The sequence below is a fragment of the Rattus rattus genome, chromosome 2 (genome assembly GCF_011064425.1).
Source record: "Rattus rattus isolate New Zealand chromosome 2, Rrattus_CSIRO_v1, whole genome shotgun sequence".
Lineage (NCBI taxonomy): Eukaryota > Metazoa > Chordata > Mammalia > Rodentia > Muridae > Rattus > Rattus rattus.
The window spans coordinates 51,078,980-51,088,512 of NC_046155.1; the positions used below are offsets into that span (position 1 = coordinate 51,078,980).

The 9,533-nt window shown below is 38.6% G+C and overlaps 1 pseudogene; it reads right to left on the minus strand.

The window, feature by feature from the left end:
* Positions 1-5,024: 5,024 nt before the first annotated feature.
* On the minus strand, positions 5,025-8,906 carry LOC116893082 (annotated as a pseudogene).
* Positions 8,907-9,533: the final 627 nt, after the last annotated feature.

Sequence of the window (9,533 nt, forward strand, 5' to 3'; positions counted from 1 at the left end):
ACACAAAGGAATCACAATTTTCCTGGTGTACTAGGGGAAAGCATACTTAGGTTTCTCCTAATTTAATTTAGCACTTGCTAGCTGATCGAGACTCAAATGTTTTATCTAATATTGTGTTTTTCACATAAGTACAGTGCAATGGTTGGTCTTGGTGAGTTGTTCTGCCCTCATTATGAAGTCTGTTGTATATAGAGTGAAGTAGCACACAGTAGTGTTTGGTTGTTTAAGTGAGATAGTAGCAAAAAGGTGAAGATTAAACTCTGGTGAAAATATATGCAAAATAATGATAACTGGTTAAGAATTGAATTTAAGATTTAATTTTATTGGACCATAGGACATTCCGTTTATGTGGTTTAGACATGGTTTATAGGTGTCTTTGTAAAAGTATTCATCAATGAGATTGATACAACCTGTACATAAAATAAAGTTTACAGTGTTCACATAGATGTGTGTTATTCAATTACATCTGGGTCTGAGTAGAATAAAAGCTTAAGAAAGTAAGAGCTATGTCTCTCTGCCTACTGCCTTCAAGTGATCTCCTGGCATTGTACTTAGACAAGTATCAGTATACACTGCATTTCTCTACACAGAATATCTGCTTTCTTGCTTTCCAGACCACTGAGCTGAGACTGAGACTGGAGTCAAGCCATGGTTCTCCCGTGTCCAGGCTTCTCTTTCATGTTATCACAGATGTTAATGTCATCATTTCTCTGATAGACACTGAGGAAAGCATACATTCTTTACAGTACATGTCTAAGTTAGCATCATCTGCTCTCTCCACTCTGACTTCTTTGGGAAAAGGACTGAAGAAGCCCTGAGAGCCAGCAGAAAGAACTGAACAAGTGACCTCTGGAGAAAGGAGGTTGGGAAGACCCTCTAGAATACCAGACCTGGGAAGTGAGAGACTCTAATGACCCAAAGGGACCCCTAGATGAAATGCCCTACAGTGGAGAGAGGGAACTTGTTGAATCCACCTCCAGCAGAAAGACAGGACATCAAGTGAAGATGTGGTTGCTATCCCACAGCCAAAACTCTGACCCATAAGTCTTCCTGTCTGAAAGAAATGCAGGGATGAAAATGGATAGGACCTGAAGAAAAGAAGATCTAGTGACAGGCTCAAAGTGAGATCCAGCTCAAGGGGAGGCTCTTAGTCCTGACACCATTACTGAGGCTATGGGGTGTTCACAAAAGAGACCTGCCATGACTGCACTCCAAAAACCCAAGAAGCAGTTTAAAGAGTCAGATGCAGATATGTGTACCCAACAAGGAACAGAAGGTGCAGACCCCTCTCGTTGAATTAGGGAAAAGCTGGAGGAAGCTAAGACGGAGGACAACCCTGTAGGAGGGCCAGCAGTCTAAATTAACCTGAACCCTTGAGATCTCTTAGACACTGGATCACCAACCAGACAGCATACACCAGTTGAGATGAGGCCTCCAACACATATACAGCAGAGGAATTCCAGTTCTGGGTTCAGTCAGAGAAGATGCACCTAACCCTCAAGAAAATGTAGGCCCTAGGAAGTTTAGAGGTCTGGTGGGGTGGATGCGGTAGGTGGAGTGGGTGGGGTAGGTGGAGTGGGGACATCCTTGTGGAGATGGGAAGGTGGGGTGGTGGGGAGTGAGTTGGGGCAGAGAGGATGTCTGGAAAAATAGAACTCTTACAGGGTAGACCAGGAGGAGAATAAAATCTGGAATGTAAAAATAAATAAATAATAATAAAAATCCAAACACTCCCAGAGTCATGTGCATTATTCTTTATATGTAGTGTAGGGAATTACCTTGAAAAATGAGGAACACTCAATATCTTCACCAATGTAGAGGAAGGGGAACACACCTTTTAGAATTCCCTGTAACAAAATTTTCTTAAGTTGTTACTGTATTTACCAATTTCAAAATGTGTACTTAAAGATGAACAAAATCAGTACAATAATTCATAATTTATTTGTTTGCAATATAAAAATGTAGCTCATTGGATGATAGTAGAAAAATATAAACTAAAATGATAGAAAGATCAATATTTAAAAAGAATTTGACATCAATTTTTAAGGAAAACATAAGAGAAATAAAGAAGCATATATTGAAAATTATTAAATTATTTAGCATTTAGTTACAGTGAAATTTTGGCTTTACTTAGATTTGCTAAACAGCTCATTAAAAATCAGTAAAATCAGTAAAAAACACAGTAATAAATGACTATACTTCCAATTGTTTGGAGGTATAGACAAAAAGATCATTTCATAGCTACTCTTGGATAGACATATACAGTGAGTTTAAGAAGAGCATTGAATTCATAAGACACATCTCACATCCATACCAAAGAGATTCTACTATCTATAGAAAGCAATTTACAGCCAAGAATTAACCAAAATACCTTAGGTCTTTGAAGGAAAATACATAATGCAATATCAAAATCACTAAAGAACTGAGAAGACAGCCACAAAATGGGAGAAAGAATATGTCCAGAAACAGAGACTTACAAAAGAACAGTATATCCAAGCAGAAGATGTCTGGATTGCTTGAGGAAAATCTCAGGGAGAACACAATCCTACAAAAAATAGAGGATGATTGTGATGATTTGCACACGTTTGGCCCAGAGAGAGTGGCACTATTAGAAGGTGTGGCATTGTTGGAGAAGTGTGGGGCTGGGCTTGGAGAGCCTCCTCCTAGCTGTCTGGGGATGCTCAGTCTGTTCCTGGCTTCCTTCGGATGAAGATGTAGAACTCTCAGCTCCTGCACCATGCTTGCCTGGATGCTGCCATGCTCCTGCCTTGAGCCTTGTGATAATGGACTGAACTGGTAATGTTACTATTACTTCTTGCCCTCTTAGGTTTGTTTTATACATGAAAACTCCATGAAATAGGGTCAATTCTGAAATAAAAGAGAGTCTAATTTGCCCCTACTCCCCGGTGGTGACAGCACTCACTCCTTGCTACCCGTTCCAGTACTCTAGATTCTTGAATGAAAGACAGAGAGAGAGAGAGAGAGAGAGAGAGAGAGAGAGAGAGAGAGAGAGAGAGAGAGAGAAGAGCTTCTATTTTAACATGCCTTAAACAGCTCAATCGCTGAGGCACTCCCAACCAAATTTCCATATTGTTAATGCCTCCCCTCCAATACTCCTGAATTATTACTTACTAAAACCTATATTCTATCTTTGCTACACTGGACCAAGGCCTACAGCCATACTCTAACTCTTACATGTTGGCAGTCTCTCTGTCTTTCTGTCTTTATGTCCTTCCCTTCTCAGTCCTGGACCTCCTTCCTCTCTCTGCAATGGAGAATCCCCTTCTACCTCAGTCCCTTGCCTGAGAATCCTAAAATCCTGCCTCTGACTCTCTGCCCAGTCATTAGCCATCAGCAACTTTATTTACCATCAAGGGCAACTGGGGCAGGGAAGCTCAGCATCTCACAGGCAGAAGTGCAGGTTCCCATGGAATTTGGGAGGCCAAATTAACACAAGTAGCATTAGAACCCATCCAAGAACAAGAGCCACGGCTTTCCCACTGCTCACGCTGACCACCTCCTTCTCTGATTCTCCAAGCCTGTTTGAGCTGACAGGAAGTTGCTTTCAGTTTTGAACTTCGTTAAATCCTAACCTCAGAGGATAGCAGAAAAGCTATTCAGTAGCAGTAAGGTGCTTTCTCCTACTCTAAAACTAAACGAAACAAAACAAAAAGCGAACACATTTAAGGGCATAGCTAAGAATCCATTTCCCCGAGTTAAAAGAAAGAATGTATGTGGAATTCATATAAGAGATTCTCACTTCCTACAGAGGAACTGGCATAATTGTTAGCCAAAGTACAATGAAGGAGCACCTTAAACCCCACAGGAATCCTTTCAAATCTCTGTAGGACCATTTGCCCAATTCTTGCCATATCCTAACAGCCAATGCTGAGGAGATTTTAAGAATGAAGAACAGAAACAATGTTAATTAAGTGGGCTCCAGTGTACATGGATGCATGTGAAGTTCTATTCTCCAGATTTTTGTGTTGGAGAGTCTAGACCCTGCATCTCAGAGACTCGCTTTATGTTTTCTTCTCATTAGTTGTTTTCCTATTTGTGGTGTGACTGTGCAGTAAATGTAAGCTGCTAAAAGATCAGGGGAAATGTTTATGATGAATGAGAGGGCCACAGAGTAAAAGACTCAGTACCTCCCTTGCTATGGATGTATTCAGATTCCCTCCTCATTTACTTAGCCACTTAACTGTATATTCAACGGCCTAACATGCAAGTGACAGTGTCATATAGAGAATTTTATTCTTGAGTAACATTTTTGGATATATGATGTTTTTATTTACAACTTTATTGGCAAAACATGGAAGAACTCTAAACATCTTTAATATAGGTCACTGTAGCTGACCCTGTTGTATTGAAAAAGTCCCATTCTCAGTGTCTGTGTTATTGTCCAAAGGTGTATGCTACTATGTCTGCATATTCAGTTTCCTTAATTACATAAAATACTCACCTTTTGGGCATCCTCTAAAATATATGAATACAAAGGAAAGAAAACCACTCCCGAAAAACTGTTACAAGCAGCAAGTATTTTAAGTGTGAATAATTGCTCCTGGAAATTTACGCATGGCCAGTGAAAATCAGAAGCCAGAAAAGCAGTTACACTTCCTACGTGGGTGGACAGTTACAACAACAATCATCTTCTGTAATGAGCATTTTAATCTAGCACCAAGTACTCTGAACGTCACCCACCATATTGTCCTGCCAGAGCTTCTCTCCCCATCCCTCCTGCCTCTTCCTCTTTTCCATTCCAGTCTCCTCCTCTTCCTTCAAACTTCTCTCCTGCCCATCCTTCCTTCTCATCCAACGACAGGCCTTCTTCTATCTTGTACCTGCCTCGCCTGTGACATCATTACACAAGAAGAGAAGTACTATTCCTTTTGTGGAGGACCGAATCCCTCCAGGTTCACCATGGGGAAATAAACATCCTGTTGATTCTAGGTGGCAAAAGAACATCGTCAATTTCTTTTCATGTTGATCATATTGAGTGGACCTAGTTTTCTTCCTTGACTTGTTCATTGTTGTTCTTCTAAATCAAGTGTTTTAAATTCTTCTAATTCATCTAGATCTTCTCCACAGAGCAGATTTTCATCAACAGGAAAAGCATCGATGGATCCATTTTCCTGTACCACTGCTCTCCACTGACCTTGCCCAAATCACTGCTTTCACCATTTTCTCTGCCTGCCCTCCAGAAACTTAACTTAATTCCTTCTCATCTTTATCTGAAGCATATGTGGTGACTCTTTCAAGACTGGCTCCAAAGATACCTGTTTCTTCTACATCTCTTACAATGTACAGGCATATATACATATATATACATATACATATATATATACATATATATATATATTTTATACCCACAGAATCATCAACCTCATCACCTGCTACATGAATGTAAGAGGTATCATCTGCTTTCTCATCATCGTCATTGCCCAGCTCAGGATGAAATTCAAATGTCTCACGACTCCTGATCACCGGTGCTTTCCCTGCTTTGAAGTCAGCTTCCTGTCTCTCCATGTCTTGTTCCAGTTTACTAATCTTTTCTTGTATTTTCCTTTTCTTCCATGCAGGAACGGATTTCTCAAGTGATTTTACTAACATTTGGACCTCAGGAGAAAACAGTCTTTCAGTTAGAGATTCTAGTGAGATCTTCTCTTCTTTCTCTTCTTTCTTTTGGTCTTTCCCTAGCACAAATCCAGGAGGAAGTACATGGAAGTACATGCAGTTTTCCTCACCTCCAGGACACACCCACACCCAGCCATACTTGTTATTTTCAATATCTTCATAGAAATGTCTGCACACTATTTGAGCTTTGGGTTTTTTCTTTACCACCTCGCTCTGCATCTTCTTTATTGTTTTTCTAACTTTTCCTAATCTCAGTTATTCCAAGTATCTTTTTTTAGTTCTTCATCTCTTGCATCAATGTAAATACTTAATTTTTCACATTTTCTCTCCAAAGGGGGGTCATGAGGGAATTTACATTCATCTTTTTTAGTACATTGTCCCTGTTTGACTGTTCACACAAGAGATTTGGGATCTGCACATTTATTTATTTATTTATTTATTTATTTATTTATTTATTTATTTATTTATTTATTTTGCAATTACTACAGGCTTGAAAAAACTTATCAAGTTCTCATAGTTCTTTCTTCTTGTCATCTTTCTTCAAATTCTTTTCAGCTTCACTTTGTGCTGCCTGATGTGGATTCTGTTAACCAAATTTCACTTGGAAGTGACACCCTCAATGAACTTTTGTTCCTTTGCTCATATCTTATTCTTTATTGCAAAAGTATTGTCCTTGATGATCTTCTCCTTCTTTTCTGCTTTTTTGCTGCTCCCAGCTTGAGCCTCTTTCTTGGAGGTTATCACAGCGGCAGGGGCATTGGTTTGACTCGTAGGAAATAATATGAATATCAATACTTTACCTCTCCTTTTAAAAAAATATTGCTTACCATGGTCAAGTGTCCCTATACTTTATTAAGAAATTTATCCTATGAAGCTTATATAATATTTATGTAAATTTCTTCCATTAAGTGACATTTTGCTCTTCTAGCCAATAGATTAATAATAGTTTATTCAACCAACCCTTACGTGAAGGACATTTGATATGATGGTGAATCTTAGCGTTCTCTTGATTGGATCTGGAATCAACCAAGATGAATACATCTAGGGTAGAAATATTCTGTTAGGCTATGTCCTTGAAGGAAAATATTTGAAAACCAACAGCTTCTAAAAATATTCAGTTGTGGATGGAAAACATGTATTAACTAAAAAAAAATAACCTCATTACCCAACAGAAAAAATGATAATTATAATTTATCAACTTAGTTCCAAATCCTAACACTGAGCCATTTCATAGTACTTACACATTGAATATAGTTTGGTTGTCTCACATGCATAACTGAAAGAGAATAATGTCTCTACCAAGGCTTGTGATGAAAATGGTACATGAGAAAGATTAATCTATGGACTATGTAGATGCTAAGTAAGATAAGTAACCCCAGTTGCCGAATTAACTGGATCTAGATGTAACTAAGAGAAAGCTTTGTGGGACAAATATGATGTTTATTTTCTCCTTTTATTGAAAATGGACTTTTCCCTTACATAATGTGTCTGGATCACGGTTTCTCTTTTCTTTTACTCTTCTAAGCTCCCCCTACCTGCCTTCCTATCTAGATCTACTCTTTTCTGTCTCTCATTAGAAAACAAACAGGCTTCAAAGTAATAATAATAAAATAAAATACAATAAGATGAAACAAAAACTAGCACATCAAAACAGGACAAAAGTAACAGGAGGAAAAGAGCCCAAGAAACTACACACACACACACACACACACACACACACACACACACACACACACACACACACACACAGAGAGAGAGAGAGAGAGAGAGAGAGAGAGAGAGAGAGAGAGAGATCCACCCATTAACACACCCAGAAATCCCATTAAAACATTATACAGAGGCTGGAGAGATGGCTCAGTGGTTAAGAGCACTGACTGCTCTTCTCGAGGTCCTGAGTTCAAATCCCAGCAACCACATGGTGACTCACAGCCATCTGTAATGAGATTTAAGGCCCTCTTCTGGTGTGTCTGAAGATAGATGCAGTATACTTTAAATAAATAAATAAATACAAAACAAACAAATAATTACAGGAAACCATAATATACACTTTGACTTTACAATACACATAGACACACACACACACACACACACACACACACACACACACACACACACCAAAAACAAAACAAAACATAAAATCCTGCAGTGCCAAGATGAGCAGCTTCCTGTCAAGTGAGAGTAATCTGATTGATACTATTCTTAAAATTATAAACTCTGTCATGAGATGGCACAGTTATCTGGTTGGTTTTGACAACTCAAAACAAAATTACTACTTATAGAGAATATTTATTTTAATCTGAACATTAACACTAAGAACAGACAAATTCAGACTGTCCATCAGAAACAAGTTGTGATCTATCCTACCAGTGGAGAAAACAGGACATGACTAAGTAGTAATGAGAAGTAATTGTAATGTAGTCTACAATACAGACTTATTTCAAAGTGAGTATGCTAAATTAAAGAATCCAGACAAAGAGAACATATTACTATTTTATGAAAGTGTATAAAATATTTTCCAATATTAGCAATCAGCTCAAAGATTTCTGGGGTGTCTGAGAAAGTGGAGGGTGAATATATTAAATGGTAGCACAAATGCATTGGGGGCGAAATGGGTTTATGTACCACACTGCTGACAGCGATGGTTTCTGTTATCTCTAGAACAGAGTATATTTGAATGTATACTGTAAGTACATGCATTTCGTTGTATACCACTTATTTTTAAATAAGACAAATTGAAGGTGATTTTTTTCAAAAATACAAATGATGAAAGAATTGATCAAATTAAAACTTTACTATACAAAGTACAAAACCGTACATCTCTAACCTTTTTATAATCAAAATTCTGTGATGTTTGGAATTCTGCTCAATAATGGAATTTTGTAGGAGACAAAAAATGCATCAAAGTTGAGATTTAGAGACTTATCCTCTATTCTTTCCAGTTCAGACTGAAAATAAAGACTCTCTGAGAACCAAATGAAAATTCAGCATCCTTTACAAATTTAATAACTATATTTGGCTTCACTAAGAAGCAACTTGGGATATCTACCACAACCCTCAGCCAGTGGGAATAGACCTTGCACCCCAGTGTATTTGGCAAACATAGTTGAGTTTTACATATGTTCTGATGTTTATAGAGACCTAATCCAGATACATGCCATCAGGTTCCCAGAAATGAAGTATTCTGAAAGTTACTTGAAATTACTATGGTTCTGTGGAATCCATCCAGTTGTTTCGAAACTATCTTCTGGCTGGTGATGAATAGAGAAATTCATCTTTGTAAAAGGAGGTCGAAAGTCAGAGAAAAGTAGATTGCCTCAGGCCTTGTGAAGGAGAACAGGGTTCAGAATCTCAGTCTACAATCTCAGATCTTGGACAGAAATCCAAGTGAGAAATGACCAGTTCTTCAGGTAGAATCAATATGGTAAAAAGCTAAGTTTGAGAAAGCTGCCATTCATAGGCGCTCATATCCCAGGCACAGAATAGACACAGCCTATGTGCACCTAATGACCCATGGCTGCCAGTAACCCAATGGGAAATGAACCTCTTTTTTTAATTGCATATTTTCTTTATTTACATTTTAAATGTTATCCCCTTTCCTGCTTTCTCCTCTAGAAACCCCCTATCCTATCCCCTTTCCCCTGCTTCTATGAGCGTACTCCCCCATCCACCTTCCTACTCCTTCCCTCCTCTCCACCCTGTCATTCTTCTACATCTAGACTTCACAGGGCCAAGGGCCTCTCTACCCATTTATGTCTGACAAGGCCATCCTCTGCTACATATGCACCTGGAGCCATGGGTCCCTCCATGTGTACTCTTTGGTTTGTAGTTTAGTCCCTGGGAGCTCTGGGGTATCTAGTTGGTTGATATTGTTATTCTTTCTATGAGGTTGCAAACCCCTT